Source organism: Schistocerca serialis, chromosome 6 (genome assembly GCF_023864345.2).
Source record: "Schistocerca serialis cubense isolate TAMUIC-IGC-003099 chromosome 6, iqSchSeri2.2, whole genome shotgun sequence".
Classification (NCBI taxonomy): domain Eukaryota; kingdom Metazoa; phylum Arthropoda; class Insecta; order Orthoptera; family Acrididae; genus Schistocerca; species Schistocerca serialis.
In genome coordinates, this window is record NC_064643.1 from 312410156 (window position 1) to 312427455 (window position 17300).

General features: G+C 42.6%; 1 protein-coding gene across 4 annotated transcripts in view; it reads right to left on the bottom strand.

Annotated features, from left to right (window-relative positions):
- The window catches only part of LOC126484113 (cilia- and flagella-associated protein 91-like), a 347241-nt gene that overhangs the window by 144546 nt on the left and 185395 nt on the right, over window positions 1-17300 (bottom strand). The gene's annotated exons all lie outside the window — the stretch shown is intronic.

Below are 17300 nucleotides of genomic sequence, written 5' to 3' on the forward strand. Positions count from 1 at the left end.
TTATAGTTGTATGCCTTTTCTAATGGAAATATTTTCTTGTGTGAATTGTGTCTTGTGTATTGTTTTGTATTTGAGGCAGGAGTGCATGATGAGTTCACCTAAATTTGTGTAAATTTCCTGAAAAATGACTTGCAACTCACTTTCCTGCCACACAAATGGCTTTGAATGTGGATCACTGTTTTAAAGCACACCCTTTTCCATTTATTCCAAAACTACAGCACGATTGGATGGAATGTATTAAGATTTTCAGTTCCATACAAACAATAACACTGAAAATCTAAGAAATACACTGAAGAGCCAAAGAAACTGGTACACCTGCCTAATATCGCGGAGGTCCCCCATGAGCACGCAGAAGTGCCATAACATGACATGGCATAACTCAACTAATGTCCGAAGTACTGCTGGAGGAAACTGACACCATGAATCCCACAGGGCTGTCCATAAATCTGTAAGAGTATAAGAGGTTGGAAATCTCTCCTGAGCAGCTTGTTGCACGGCATTCCAGATATGCTCAATAATGTTCGTGTCTGTGGAGTTTGGAAACTCAGAAGAGTGTTCCTGGAACCACTCTGAAGCAATTCTGGACACGTGGGGTGTTGCATTATCCTGATGGAATTGCTCAAGTCTGTCAGAATGAACACTGGACATGAATGGACGCAGGTGACAAGACAGGATGCTTATGTGTGTGTCACCTGTCAGAGTCGTATCTAGACGTGTCAGGGGTCTCATATCATTCCAGTTGCACTTGCCCCACACCATTACAGAGCCTCCACCAGATTGAACAGCTCCTGTTGACATGCAGGGTCCATGGATTTGTGAGGTTATCTCCATACCCATACACATCCATCTGCTTGAAACAATTTGAAATGAGACTCGTCCGACCAGGCAACATGTTTCCAGTCATCAACAGTCCAATGTTGGTGTTGATGGGCCCAAGTGAGGTGTAAAGCTTTGTGTTGTGCAGGCATCAAGGGCAAATGCAACTTTGGCTCTGAAAGCCCATATCGATAGTGTTTTGTTGAATGGTCCACACGCTGACACTTGTTGATGACCCACCATTGAAATCTGCAGCAATTTGTGGAAGGGTTGCACTTCTGTCATGTTGAACAATTATCTTCAGTAGTCATTGGTCCCAGTATTTCAGGGTCTTTTTCCAGCTGCAGTGATGTCGGACATTTGATGCTTTGCCAGATTTCTGATAGTCATTGTAAACTCATGAAATGGTCGTACAGTAAAATCCCCACTCCACCGCTACCTTGAAGATGCTGTGTCCCATCGTTCATGCGCTGACTATAACACCACGTTCAAACCCACTTAAATGTTGATAAGCTGCCACTGCTGCAGCAGTAAACGATCTAACAACTGCACCAGACACTTTTTGTCTTATATAGGTGCTGCCAACTTCAGCGCCATATTCTACCTGTTTACATCCCTGTATTTGTTGCCGACCACAGCACCATATTCTACCTGTTTACACATCCCTGTATTTAAATACGCAAGCCTATACCAGTTTCTTTGGCGCTTCAGTGTATAAAAGATTAATGGTACATGGCTACTGGAATATTTTAAAATAGAGGAAGCAACAAATTACACATTTGACTTAATGCCTATAAATAATCTAGTGTATATACTAGGCCTAGAAAATCAGGAAAAGTGAATCAAAAGTTTCTTAAAATTATTAAAGCATTCTCTGCAAAAGGAGTACCAAAAACCTCACATGAAATGCAATTAATGTGTGAATAAGGAGCTACAAATAAAATAGAACACAAACAATTATGCTATAAACAACTGAACTTTGTACTACCCACATTTTTTTATTTTTTTCTGAAAGTAGGCTATATGCTCATAGCTCAGAAATGCATTATAGTTCAGCAGAAAAGTATAATATTGTGAGTGAAGATAGTATATTATTAGTGATATATTTATGTGTTTCCACTAGATTGTACTCCAATTCTTGTATTAGCTACAGAGAGAACTATTTCATTCTTTTGATTATACAGTGATAAATAATTGTTGTAAATGACAAAAATTGATTCAAGTGGCTCTCAAGTAATGATATCTCCTCACATGGAACATGAGTATTAAGTATGCAGACAACTCTAATTTTGTAAAGTAAATGCATTATAGTTCAGCAGAAAAGTATAATATTGTGAGTGAAGATAGTATATTATTAGTGATATATTTATGTGTTTCCACTAGATTGTACTCCAATTCTTGTATTAGCTACAGAGAGAACTATTTCATTCTTTTGATTATACAGTGATAAATAATTGTTGTAAATGACAAAAATTGATTCAAGTGGCTCTCAAGTAATGATATCTCCTCACATGGAACATGAGTATTAAGTATGCAGACAACTCTAATTTTGTAAAGTAAATCGGTGTCAGATAAATCAGCTAAAAATCAACTGATATCTACATTCCATAATATCTGATCATACACAGTCACACTTAGTTCATCAATATGATACATACGTTTGTGCCATGGAAGAAAGTGAGAAACAGGAAAGACCTAACCTGGTTCAATCACAAATTTACTAGAAAAACAGATCTGTTTGACATAGTCAAGCTACACGGAATCCTAGCTGACAAACAAAAGCTGACTCAAGTAAAGTGACAACCATACAAGAAGTTTAAAATATTCAGTCAAACAAAGCCATTTGTCAAAAATGCTCATCAGTCATGATGGCAACGAAATGGAGGAAAGGAAGACTGGAATACTAAGTGTTTCTCTAGAATTGATGAGATACCTTCTAGATTCTACATTAAATATGTAATATAACTGGCAGCACATGGAGTAACAGTTAATCAGGTTGTGACATGTAACCAGAAACAGGTGAAGGTCTGTTCAATGAATTAGAAGATTCAGAGGAAATAGGTAAATAACTACAGAGCTACTACACTGATACCAACACTATTATACCAAAAGATAATGATGTCAGTGATCCTGAAGCAGTGGTGACAGAAATGCTGTCGGAGATGCTGTGCAGAAGCATGATTGATAACATCAAGTGACATGGCTCTGTATGTCCATCTTTTTAGAGATGGTTGCAGGACTCAGCTGTTCAATACAGGACATCAAATTAAGTACCTTTCAGCCATCTAGTTTCCAACCTTATTTTATTTAGCAACGAGTTTCAGCATTTTACTATACCATCTTCAGGCCCCTGACCAATGCGTAGGAATATTCTACCTCGGTTGTGATCCAAACAGGGGCCAGCAATATTGGTATAAGGAGATTTTTGCTATAGCAATCACTTCAACATCATCTGCTGACAGATCTGTCAGCAAATGAAGGTTGAAGTGATCACTATAGCAAAAATCTACTTATACCAGTATTTCTGGCCCCTGTTTTGATCACATCTGAGGTAGAATCTTCCTACAAATCAGTCAGGGGCCTCAAGATGGCATAGTAAAACGCTGGAACTGGTTGCCAAATAAAATAAGGTTGGAAACTACATGGATGAAAGGTGTTTAATTTGACACCAAGTGACATAGGACACTCCCCTCATCACAGACCAATCTTGAGCCTGGTACACGGAGTTTGGACTCTCATCCTATGTCAACTATGCTACATCATACTATTACTATTATAGAAATCACTTTTATTAGTAACTGTGCATGGAATTTAGTTCTGATCTACTCCTTCATGATTGTATTGTGTTCTGTATATAGTGATTGTAGAATAAATCACACTGCAAATAACACAAATATGATGTATAATTATGGAATACATTGTGTTCTCTTGTATAATGACTGTCTGAACACTGCACACATCATCTACAGGACACAATATGGTTTTCGGAAGCACTAACTGTGTGAAAACTAACATGCTACATTTCTTCTTGGCATTCGTAGGCCAGTAGACAGAAGATTTCAGCTTGATACTGTGTTTCTTGAATTTTAGACATACCTCTATATAGCTCCACAGCATAGCCCAATAAATAACATACATGCATGTGGAATATATAAACAGATATGCAGTGGAAGTGAAGACCTTCCAACAAACAGAATTCAGTACATCATTCTTAATAGCAAGGCATCATAAAATGGGAAAGCAGCATCTGGTATATCTCAGGGTAACGTGATGTGACCACCACTGATATAATTTCATTAAAACAGCAGTAATCAATCAGTCGAATCTATCACAACCTTCAAGGAATTAGGGATTTCTGTTTAGGAATGATTTAAGATGGAACATAAATCTAGCCACGGGGAAGGTAGAATGACATACTCATTTTTGTTGGTTCTGAGGAAGTGCAATTCATACGCAAAAGAAGTTGCTTATAAAACCTTCATTCAACCAATAATTGTTTTGTTTGTCAGTCTCATACCCTTACAAATTTGAATTAATGGAGGAGATGAGAAATATTCAAGAATTACCTCAGTACTTTGTCACGAGCTTGTTTAGTTAGTGTGATACTATCACAAAAATGTTCAACTAACTGCTCTGGGAGTCATTACAAGAGAGATTACGTTCATCATGGAGAGTCTTACTTACTAAATTCCAAAAGCTCACATTCCAAAATTAGCCAATGAACAATCAATTTCCCCAACATACATCTAGTGTAATGACCAGATAAATTTTGGCCATGCAGACAACTCAACAATAAATGTTTTATTTAAGTGCAGTTCAATAGAATGACTTCTATTCATTAAGTAATATAATATTTCAGCAGGCCTACTAATATTAATTGATACTAATATATAGGATTATAATTAAAGTTAAACTTCCAAAACACTGTAGAAATACCACCACTGGTCAGAATAACTTCAAATTGCAACAGAATATTATCAGAGAAGGGGGAAAACGTTTGGCAGAAGAAAAAAAAGGGTGAAAATTAATCAATAGATGACACTGTATGTGTCAGAATACATAAATGAAAACACTAGTACGAGCTCGACCCATTAAGTTGGTATTAACACGCCGGGTGCATGGCTTTTCCTCCTTTCACATCTGCAACATTCGCCATGACTGTCTCAATGCAGGATGACACTCTGCTTGTAAAGCTGTATTACAAGAATGATGATTGTGCACATGTCACTCTCCAGAAGTTCCGGACACTGAAGGGTTTGAAAAAAGGCATTGGTCCAATGACTGCCATGTGTCTGGAGAAAATGATTCAGAAATTCGAAACAATGGGTTCTTTTGGTATGCAACCTGATAGAGGGAGGAAACGAATTGATTCAACGTCAGTGGAAGCAGTGGCCACAGCAATGCAGGAGGAGACAAGTGGCATTGTGCAAACATGTTGTGCAAGGAGAATTGCCTGAACATTGGACATACCCGTGAGCACAGTGCGTAAAAACCTATGAAACATCCTTCTTTGCTATCCATTCAAAATTACCCATGTGCACAAGTTGCTTCCTGTTGCCTGCCAGCAAGTGAGGTCTTTGCTTCAGAATTTCTTGCTCACATGGAAGTGGACAATGATTGGCCTTGGACGATTTTGTGGGCAGATGAAGCCCACTTACATCTGACAGGATATATCAATTCACAGAATTGTCGAATATGGGCAAAGGAAAATCCACACACAAATCAACCAGTACCACTTCATTCTGAAAATGTCACTGTGTGGTGCAGGTTTATGGCATCATTTATTATAGGGCCATATTTTTTCAAAGAGACATATGCTTCCGGTCCTGTTACCTGTACCATCACTGGCAAGTGCTATGAGTGTATCACAACCACATCATTCCAGCTTTCCAACACCATGGATGTGTGGATGGGATCATTTTTATGCAAGATAGCTGCTGAAGCCCCATTTCAAAAATGATAGAATTATCAGCCACCATTTCCCTACAGCCTGGTCATCCCAGTCACCTGATCTTAATCCATGTGACTTCTGGATGTGGGGCTATCTGAAAGATGTGTTCAGCATTCTGATTGAAAACTTAGCTGAATTGAAGGCATGCATTGCACAAAACATTATGAACGTGACCCCGGGAACATTTCAATCGGTTGTGAAATATGTAGTTTCTCGATTTAAACTTGTTTCAGAAAATGGTGGACAGCATATTGAACATGTTTTGTGCCAGTCACATGGAAATTAATAATCCGATTTGATTTTGATTCATGCTTTTTATGTGGTTTCTGGCCTGAGGACAATTAAAAACTGGTTTTTCCATCCGATGTGATATGACCTTGCTGTGGTGGATGGGCTTACATAACTAACACTATCACACCTGTACATCCACGCACACTGTGTAGTACAGTTTGGTTAATGTCAAACGTACACCTCAGGCATTGTTGTATGATTCATTTGCCATTTGTAGTCAACCACTTTTAAATTATGATGCTTAGAGCACCATCTATTGCTACATTTTGTAACTTTTTATTTTTCTTCTGCCCTCTGTTGCAATTTGACGCCATTCTGACCAGTGGTGTTATTTCTACAGTGGTTTGAAAGTTTGACTTTAATTATAACCACCCTGTATGAGGTACACCCAGAAAGTAAGTTTCCCAGTGTTGTTTCCTTTAAAGTAGACATATTTAGCTGGGAAAATTGCACATGTGGAACACATCTATGTCGTAACACTCAAATGCCCCCCAGACAGGTCCTGCCTGGTGCCAGTATTGCAGCAGCAGTGCCCCAATATAGTGTCTCTTGTTCATTATCCCACCACCAATAAGGATCAGTCAGTGACAAGATTTCTTATACACAAAACATGGTGCCCATCAAAATTCATCGTCAGCTCTGTCAGGCCTACAGGCAGAACATCATGAGCAAACAGTTGCTGTATCACTGAAGGTCGACATAAGTGTCCATGATAAAGAGCACAAAGGGCAAACAACCCTCATCAATGAACACCTGGTTGAGCTGGTTTGGCAGCGCTTCCTGGAGAACCAAAGCTTCATGATTACAGAGGTCAGCAGCCATTTTCCACAGATATTGCGATCCTTGTTGCATCACACTGTCACTAAGCACCTGCTGTTCAAGAAATTGTGTGCCAGGTGGGTGCTGAAAAACCTGCCACCTGAGCCCTAAACGAAATGCTTTGGAGCAGGACTGATATTTCTGCAGTGGTATCATGATGGCAGTGACAAGTTTGACTCCAGAAACCAAGTAGCAGTCAATGTGTTGGTGTCATGGTAGATCTCTGGTTAAGGTGAAATTCAGCCAGACTGTGTCAGTGCAGAAAGTGACATGTACAGTATCCTAGGACAAGAAGGACATTCTGCTCATTAACTTCCAGCCAAAAGATGAAACAGCGAATGCCGACCATTTGTGTGAAACAATGTGGAAACTGTGGTGTGCTGTTCAGAGCAAGCGGCTTTGAATGGTTATTGTAGGTTTGTGCTGCTTCATAACAATGCTCATCCCCATACGGCTTGGCAGACAGCAAATGTTTTGCAGAATTTTGGCTCTGAGCTGATTAATCATCCAGCATATAGTCCTGATCTTGTTCCTGGCAATTTCCATCTTTTCTTGCACATTAAGAAATTCCTGTCCTCTGGCCAGCATTTCCACAACGACAAAGAGTTGAAGATGACAGTCACACACTGGTTCCAGTCAAAGGCAGCAGACTTCTACAATACAGGAATACAAAAGTTGATCCCACAATATGACAAGTGTCTCTATTCTTTTGGTGACTACGTCAAAAAATAGCTCAAACATTGCTGTACCTGTTACCAATAAAGTTTTTCATGTAACTATCTTGTCTCTGCTTTTTTAAAAAATAGGGAAACTTACTTTCAGGGTGTGCCTCGAATAAAGGTGAAAATTCATTAATAAAAATCTTGAAATGTACTTGACCAACTTATTTCAAATTTTTACACAATACTCTAATAAGTATCTGGACAGACACTGATTAAATATTTTTTAAACAACAATGTGCAGGTTTTCTGCTAAAATTAATTGTGAGAAAGAAAGTGCTGTGTTATGCTGTGAAAATGAGTGGTTTCATTTTCTTTCTTGCAACCTGTTTTAACTATGATAGCAGGACATTTAAACAATTAGACAAATTGTTTCTTCCATATGATTTTAGGGAAAAATATTCCCAGTCTTTTTCTGTCACAATTACGTCATCAACTATGACCAAAGATTACAAAGTACATACACCTGTACAAAGCAATTCTGAATGTGGTGAGGTGATCTCAAAAGTAAATTTGTTGTACATTTCAGCTATCAGATAACCTTAAGGCTTTGTAACACATTATGAGCAAGACTCTACATATCTGTTGAGGACAAACTTGGTAGCTTTATGACAACAACTGATTATCTTATTTCTAAAGTTTATTGTGACATAAATGATCTTTCACAGAATCCATAGCAGTGGTTTAGTGAAAGAGTAATTTTTTGCATCTGAAGTAATATTAGTTGTGAAAAGTAATATGAGAACATAAGGAGTACCAATCAATTGATACTGTAGTTACCACTAAAGATGCAGTTCAATATTCAAAAAAAATTTCTAAATTCATTGACTTTCTGCCACACACTTTGAGGCTTAAAGTCAGAGTTCCCGTAACACTTATATACAACCTCAATCCTCTGAAACTTTGTAATGGTACCAGTTTGCACATTAAATTTATGAGAAGTAGTGTTACTGAAGCTACTATCTTCACATGTTCAGTACCTGTAAAGGTCACCCTTCTATCCAGTATATCAATGTTCCCAACTGCTTTACCCATTCATTTTAAGTGACTTCAGTATCCAATCATGATTTCATTTGCAATAACAATAAGCAAGGCTCAAGTTCTGACATTCAAATATACTGGAACTAATTTACTATCAGAGGGTTTTTGTGTTATCAATTGCATGTTGCCCTTTCAAAAAATTTTAATTTAGAAAACCAATTCATACTCTAACTACAAAGTATCCAAAACACAAAAAAATGTTGTATATTCTGAAGTTTTGTAATTGTATTGTCTACAAAAATTTTAAAAATCCTTAAAAATAATGAAAACCAAAGACAAAAAGAAAGGAGTCTTTCTCATCGATATTCTATATGACTTACTAAAATTCGAGTTCCAACCTTCAAAGTGGGCAAAATCATAATGAGGAGCTGAAATCTGCACCCTGATGCAGGCCTCAGGAATACTCCGAATTAGGATGTATAACCAATTCCCACACATATTTAACAACTGTGAAGCCCTCAAGGATGTACTGTTTGTATCATAAACAAAATACATCAATTTTGAGAGTTTCTGTGAAGAAACTCTTTAGTGGAATAGCAGAGTTGCTGAACAGAAAGTTCATTATTCCATCTTAACCCCATAATGTTACTTATAACATATTTATTATATTCTGAGAGATTGCTGAATGAATGAGTTCTTGTGTATCTTACTCCTTTCTGTACTTATGTTGTATGCTTGAAGTCTTTGTAGAGATTGATTCTGGTCTTGGTATTTTAATCATACTTTCACTATTTTTGAGAGAACAGAAATACTGCTAATCTTCATCTATTAAACAATGGAAAATCCAGGATGGAATGTAACAGTACTATGAAAAGGATAGTTACTACTGACCATATAGTGGAGATGCTGAGTCGCAGATAGGCACAACAAAAAGACTTTCAGAAAGTGAACTTTCTGCCAACAGGACTTCATTAGAAATAGGCAAAACACACACACACACATACACATGACCATAGCCTCTGGCTGCTGAGGCCAAACTACGAGCAACAGTGCATGATGGGAAAAGCAACAGAGTGGTGGGGGTAAGGAGGAGGCTGGGGTGGCGAGGGGGAATGATAGCAGGGTAGAAGTGGGGGATGGTAATGTGCTGCTTGTGGGAACATACAGGGATGAGATGGTGAGAGAGTAGGGCAACTGGCTGAAGTCAGGGGGAGGGGGCAAGGGTAGCGTTGGTGGTATAGAGGGCTGTGCAGTGCTGGAATGGGAACAGGGAAAGGGCTAGATGGGTAAGGACAATGGCTAATAATGAAGGTTGTGGCCAGGAAGTTTACAGGATGGTAGGCTATATTGCAGGGGAGTTCCCACCTGCACAGTAAACTAACGATTGTGTTGGTGGGAAGCATCCAGATGGCTCAGGCTGTGAAGCAGTCACTGAAATAAAGAATGTCATGTTGGGTGGTGTGCTGAGCAATGGGACAGTCCAGCTGTTTCTGGGGCACACTTTGTTGGTGGTCAATTATGCAGACAGACAGCTTGTTGGTTGTCATGCCCACGTAGAATGCAGCACAGTGGTTGCAGCTTATCTTGTAGATTGAGTGACTGGTTTCACAGGTAGCCCTGCCTTTGATGCGACAAGTGTTGCTTGTGACTGGACTGGAGTAGATGGTGATGGAAGGATGTACGGGACAGGTCTTGCATCTAAATCTATTACAGGGAAAAGAGCCATGAGGCAAGGGGTGGGGAGCAGGGGTCGTGTAGGGATGAATGAGGATATTGTGTAGGTTCGCTGAGTGGTAGTGGCCCCATTGTGGGAGGGGTGGGAAGGATAGCTGGTGGGATATTCCTCATTTCAGGGCACAATGAGAGACAGTCGAAACCCTGGTGGAGAATGTGATTCAGTTGTTCCAGTCCTGGGTGGTGCTGAGTCATGAGGGAAATGCTCCTCTGTGGCCTGACGGTGGGGCTATGAGTGGTGTTGGGTGACTGAAGAGATAAGGCTCATGAGATCTGTCTTTCTACAAGGTTGAGAAGGTACTTACCATCTGTGAAGGCCTCAGTAAGGCCCTTGGTATATTTTGAGAGTGTTGTCTCGTCACTACAGGTGCAACGGGCACAGGTGGCTAGGCAGTACGGAAGCGACTTCTTGGAATGGAATGGGTGGCAGGCATTGATGTGAAGGTGTTGCTGGTGGTTGGTAGGTTTGATATGAATGGAGGTACTGAAGTAGCCATCTTTGAGGTGGAGGTCAACATCAACGACGGTGGCTTGTTAGGGTTAATTTGCATGCTGATGGTTCAAATGGCTCTGAGGCCTCAGTAAAGCCCTTGGTATATTTTGAGAGTGTTGTCTCGCCACTACAGGTGCAACGGGCACAGGTGGCTAGGCAGTACGGAAGCGACTTCTTGGAATGGAATGGGTGGCAGGCATTGATGTGAAGGTGTTGCTGGTGGTTGGTAGGTTTGATATGAATGGAGGTACTGAAGTAGCCATCTTTGAGGTGGAGGTCAACATCAACGACGGTGGCTTGTTAGGGTTAATTTGCATGCTGAGGGTTCAAATGGCTCTGAGGCCTCAGTAAAGCCCTTGGTATATTTTGAGAGTGTTGTCTCGTCACTACAGGTGCAACGGGCACAGGTGGCTAGGCAGTACGGAAGCGACTTCTTGGAATGGAATGGGTGGCAGTCATTGATGTGAAGGTGTTGCTGGTGGTTGGTAGGTTTGATATGAATGGAGGTACTGAAGCAGCCATCTTTGAGGTGGAGGTCAACATCAACGACAGTGGCTTGTTGGCGTTAGTTTGCATGCTGAGGGTTCAAATGGCTCTGAGGCCTCAGTAAGGCCCTTGGGATATTTTGAGAGTGTCGTCTCGTCACTACAGGTGCAACGGGCACAGGTGGCTAGGCAGTATGGAAGCGACTTCTTGGAATGGAATGGGTGGCAGGCATTGATGTGAAGGTGTTGCTGGTGGTTGGTAGGTTTGATATGAATGGAGGTACTGAAGCAGTCATCTTTGAGGTGGAGGTCAACATCAACGATGGTGGCTTGTTGGGGTTAGTTTGCATGCTGAGGGTTCAAATGGCTCTGAGCATTATTGGACTTAACATTTGAGGTCATCAGTCCCCTAGAACTTAGAACTACTTAAATCTAACTAACCTAAGGACATCACACACATCCATGCCCGAGGCAGGATTCGAACCTGTGACCGTAGCAGTTGTGCAGTTCCAGACTGAAGCACCTAGAGCCGCTTGGCCACACTGGCTGGCTGCATGTTGAGGGACTTGAGGAATGATGGTGAGGCGAGGTTCAAGGTTAAGAAATTCTGGAAAGTTAATAGGGGGTGATTTTGGGGCAGTGGGGGTGGATCACAATTGGATGGAAGAGTGAACTGAGTCAGACAGGGTTCAACATGGGTCTTTGGTTGAGTCTGATTGGTAGGGTTGGTGGCGAAAAGGTGTTTCCATTGTAGGGATGGGATAACTAGGAGAAGGCGAGAAAGACTTTAACAATTCCTGCATGTTTGAATGTGGGAGTGGGGCAAAAATTGAGGTCTTTGGAAAGGACTGATAATTCAGTGGGGCTAATGTTTTTGGGAGAAGGGTCATGACCATGTTTTGGTTCCGTTCGGGTTCTAGATTCTGTATGGTGGTGGGAAGAAGGTTTTGAGGCAGGGGTAAATGTAGCAGGTCTGACACATGGTTTGTCAGCTATGAGGGAATGCAGGGGAGGTTTAAGGTTGTTGTAGAGGTGGTGGACAATCGTGGTCCAAGGTGGGAGTAGGAAATTAACGGAGTGGAGAGTTTTTTGAGGTGGCATTGTGCATGTTGCTTTAGTTTCTAGAGGGCAGGAGTTTCTGTATGTGATATGGGATCCAGGAATTTGGGATTGCTAGCAGGAGAATTTTGCAGATGGAGAGGAGGTATTACAAGGTGGCTTGGGCCTGATTGATATGATTTTGCAGGACTATGTTGGTGAGGGTGGATCTGAACAGATGAAGGTCATTGTTGAAGGACGTGTGCCTGCCAGAGATGGGAAATTTGATGGTATTTGGAGGGATTCCATTAGCCAAGCAACAATGTGCGAACAGCATGTGGGACTGTTTTCTGCCTAGGGATAAGGAAACTTTTCTGTATTGATGCAGATGGAAGGAGCAAGGATCCATGGTTGTGAATAAAAAGGTGTAGAATACACAAATAATGTAGAATTACTTCCAAAAAATTCTCCCAGCCACTGGGAAAAATCATGAGAAAGATGTAACATATGAAATAGGGGGGAACAAGATGAACTCTGAGGGAGTAGACCCATAGTGAAAGGCAAAAACCAACTGTAACTGGCACAAAGACACGATATCAAAGAAAATGTAATGTGGGCTGCAGCTGTGTGTTGATAAGTGTGAAGGAGGGGGATAGCATATTTGTCTAGATTAGGTGAAATTAGTAAGTGTGAACTGGAAAAGAGAGAAGAAGGAGTGGGGGGTGTGGACAGATTGGTAGGATAGATACAAGGTCATGTGGCACAGGAGGGTACCTAAAAACTGATTCTGACCTTATAATCCTACTTCCTGACAAAAGCACCACCACCATTGTTTTCAACCACAAGGATTATCTGGAAGAAGGACTCTGACAGCTGTCAGATTAATCCACCTACAAATCTGCCACAGTAACCCCACTCCAGAAATCTAACAGGATCTCCAGTCTCTTCTTGAATCCTCAAGCCCATCCCAAAACTTCTCCCTAAAGTCCATCTCTCCTCACCCCTACCACTCCCCACACTCCTACCTTCTACATGCTTTCTAAAGTACTGCAATCCTGTCACAAGCACTACCAATGCTATCAAAGGCAGGGTTACCTGTGAAACCAGTCACTCAATCTACAAGCTAAGCTGCAACCACTGTGCTGCATTCCACATGGACATGACAACCAACAAGCTGTCCATCCGCATAAATAGTCACTGACAAACTGTCCTCAAGAAACAGCTGGACAACCACATTGCTGGGCATACCACCCACCTCAAAATTCTTCATCTGGACGCTTCCCACCAACACCATATTTTGCTTATTGTGCAGGTGGGAACTGTCCCTGCAAAACATCCTACCTTTCTGTAACCCTCCTGGTTGCAACTTTTATTATTAGCCATTGTTCTTACCCATCTAGCCCCTTCCCTGTTCCCATTCCAGCACTGCACAGCCTTCTATACCACCAATGCACCCAAGGTATTTTTTACTTCTCTCTTTTACCACTACCTGCCCCCCTCCCCTGACTGTAGCTAGTTGCCCTACTCTCTCTCCATCCTGTCCCTGTATGCTCCCACACGCAGAAATTTACCATCCCTCATCTCTACCCTGCTATTCTTTCCCCTCCCCAACCTGCCTTCTCTTTACCCCCACCACCCGATCACTTCTCCCATCACATGCTGCTGATCACAGTGAGGCCTCGGCAGCCAGATACTGTGCTAATGTGTACCTGTGTGTGTGTGTGTGCGCGCCATCTATTTCCACTGAAGGCCTTGATGGCAGAAATCTCAGTTTCTGACAGTCATTTTCTTGTGCCTAACTGTGACTCTATCCATCCACACATATACACACACAAGCAGACATGTCTGCTTATGTCTGTATATGTGTGGCTGGATATGTGAGTGTGTACAAGTGTATACCTGTCCCCTTTTCCCCTTAAGGTAAGTCTTTCCGCTCCCGGGATTGGAATGACTCCTTACCCTCACCCTTAAAACCAACATCCTTTCGTCTTTCCCTCTCCTTCCCTTGTTCCTGATGAAGCAACCATGGGTTGCGAAAGCTTGAAATTTGTGTGTGTGTTTTTTATTGTGTCTTATCTACCAGCGCTTTCTCGTGTGGTACATATATATATATATATCAATATAATGGAAGGAAACATTCCACGTGGGAAAAATTATATATAAAAACAAAGATGAGGTGACTTACCGAACAAAAGCGCTGGCAGGTCGATAGACACACAAACAAACACAAACATACACACAAAATTCAAGCTTTCGCAACAAACTGTTGCCTCATCAGGAAAGAGGGAAGGAGAGGGGAAGACGAAAGGAAGTGGGTTTTAAGGGAGAGGGTAAGGAGTCATTCCAATCCCGGGAGCGGAAAGACTTACCTTAGGGGGAAAAAAGGACAGGTATACACTCGCACACACGCACATATCCATCCAAACATACAGACACAAGCAGACATATTTAAAGACAAAGAGTTTGGGCAGAGATGTCAGTCGAGGCAGAAGTGTAGAGGCAAAGAAGTTGTTGAAAGACAGGTGAGGTATGAGTGGCGGCAACTTGAAATTAGCGGAGATTGAGGCCTGGCGGATGACGAGAAGAGAGGATATACTGAAGGGAAAGTTCCCATCTCCGGAGTTCGGATAGGTTGGTGTTGGTGGGAAGTATCCAGATAACCCGGACGGTGTAACACTGTGCCAAGATGTGCTGGCTGTGCACCAAGGCATGTTTAGCCACAGGGTGATCCTCATTACCAACAAACACTGTCTGCCTGTGTCCATTCATGCGAATGGACAGTTTGTTGCTGGTCATTCCCACATAGAATGCATCACAGTGTAGGCAGGTCAGTTGGTAAATCACGTGGGTGCTTTCACACGTGGCTCTGCCTCTGATCATGTACACCTTCCGGGTTACAGGACTGGAGTAGGTGGTGGTGGGAGGGTGCATGGGACAGGTTTTGCATCGGGGGCGGTTACAAGGATAGGAGCCAGAGGGTAGGGAAGGTGGTTTGGGGATTTCATAGGGATGAACTAACAGGTTACGAAGGTTAGGTGGACGGCGGAAAGACACTCTTGGCGGAGTGGGGAGGATTTCATGAAGGATGGATCTCATTTCAGGGCAGGATTTGAGGAAGTCGTATCCCTGCTGGAGAGCCACATTCAGAGTCTGGTCCAGTCCCGGAAAGTATCCTGTCACAAGTGGGGCACTTTTGTGGTTCTTCTGTGGGGGATTCTGGGTTTGAGGGGACGAGGAAGTGGCTCTGGTTATTTGCTTCTGTACCAGGTCGGGAGGGTAGTTGCGGGATGCGAAAGCTGTTTTCAGGTTGTTGGTGTAATGATTCAGGGATTCCGGACTGGAGCAGATTCGTTTGCCACGAAGACCTAGGCTGTAGGGAAGGGACCGTTTGATGTGGAATGGGTGGCAGCTGTCATAATGGAGGTACTGTTGCTTGTTGGTGGGTTTGATGTGGACGGACGTGTGAAGTTGGCCATTGGACAGGTGGAGGTCAACGTCAAGGAAAGTGGCATGGGATTTGGAGTAGGACCAGGTGAAACTGATGGAACCAAAGGAGTTGAGGTTGGAGAGGAAATTCTGGAGTTCTTCTTCACTGTGAGTCCAGATCATGAAGATGTCATCAATAAATCTGTACCAAACTTTGGGTTGGCAGACTTGGGTAACCAAGAAGGCTTCCTCTAAGCGACCCATGAATAGGTTGGCGTACGAGGGGGCCATCCTGGTGCCCATGGCTGTTCCCTTTAATTGTTGGTATGTCTGGCCCTCAAAAGTGAAGAAGTTGTGGGTCAGGATGAAGCTGGCTAAGGTGATGAGGAAAGAGGTTTTAGGTAGGGTGGCAGGTGATCGGCGTGAAAGGAAATGCTCCATCGCAGCGAGGCCCTGGACGTGCGGAATATTTGTGTATAAGGACGTGGCATCAATGGTTACAAGGATGGTTTCCGGGGGTAACAGATTGGGTAAGGATTCCAGGCGTTCAAGGAAGTGGTTGGTGTCCTTGATGAAGGATGGGAGACTGCATGTAATGGGTTGAAGGTGTTGATCTACGTAGGCAGAGATACGTTCAGTGGCGGCTTGGTAACCAGCTACAATGGGGCGGCCGGGATGATTGGGTTTGTGGATTTTAGGAAGAAGGTAGAAGGTAGGGGTGCGGGGTGTCGGTGGGGTCAGGAGGTTGATGGAGTCAGGTGAAAGGTTTTGCAGGGGGCCTAAGGTTCTGAGGATTCCTTGAAGCTCCGCCTGGACATCGGGAATGGGGTTACCTTGGCAAACTTTGTATGTGGTGTTGTCTGAAAGCTGACGCAGTCCCTCAGCCACATACTCCCGACGATCAAGTACCACGGTCGTGGAACCCTTGTCCGCCGGAAGAATGACGATGGATCGGTCAGCCTTCAGATCACGGATAGCCTGGGCTTCAGCAGTGGTGATGTTGGGTGTAGGATTAAGGTTTTTTAAGAAGGATTGAGACGCAAGGCTGGAAGTCAGAAATTCCTGGAAAGTTTGGAGAGGGTGATTTTGAGGAAGAGGAGGTGGGTCCCGCTGTGACGGAGGACGGAACTGTTCCAGGCAGGGTTCAATTTGGATGGTGTCTTGAGGAGTCGGATCATTAGGAGTAGGATTAGGATCATTTTTCTTCGTGGCAAAGTGATACTTCCAGCAGAGAGTACGAGTGTAGGACAGTAAATCTTTGACGAGGGCTGTTTGGTTGAATCTGGGAGTGGGGCTGAAGGTGAGGCCTTTGGATAGGACAGAGGTTTCGGATTGGGAGAGAGGTTTGGAGGAAAGGTTAACTACTGAATTAGGGTGTTGTGGTTCCAGATTGTGTTGATCGGAATTTTGAGGTTTTGGAGGGAGTGGAGCTGGAAGTGGGAGATTGAGTAGATGGGAGAGACTGGGTTTGTGTGCAATGAGAGGAGGTTGAGGTTTGCTGGAAAGGTTGTGAAGGGTGAGTGAGTTGCCTTTCCGGAGGTGGGAAA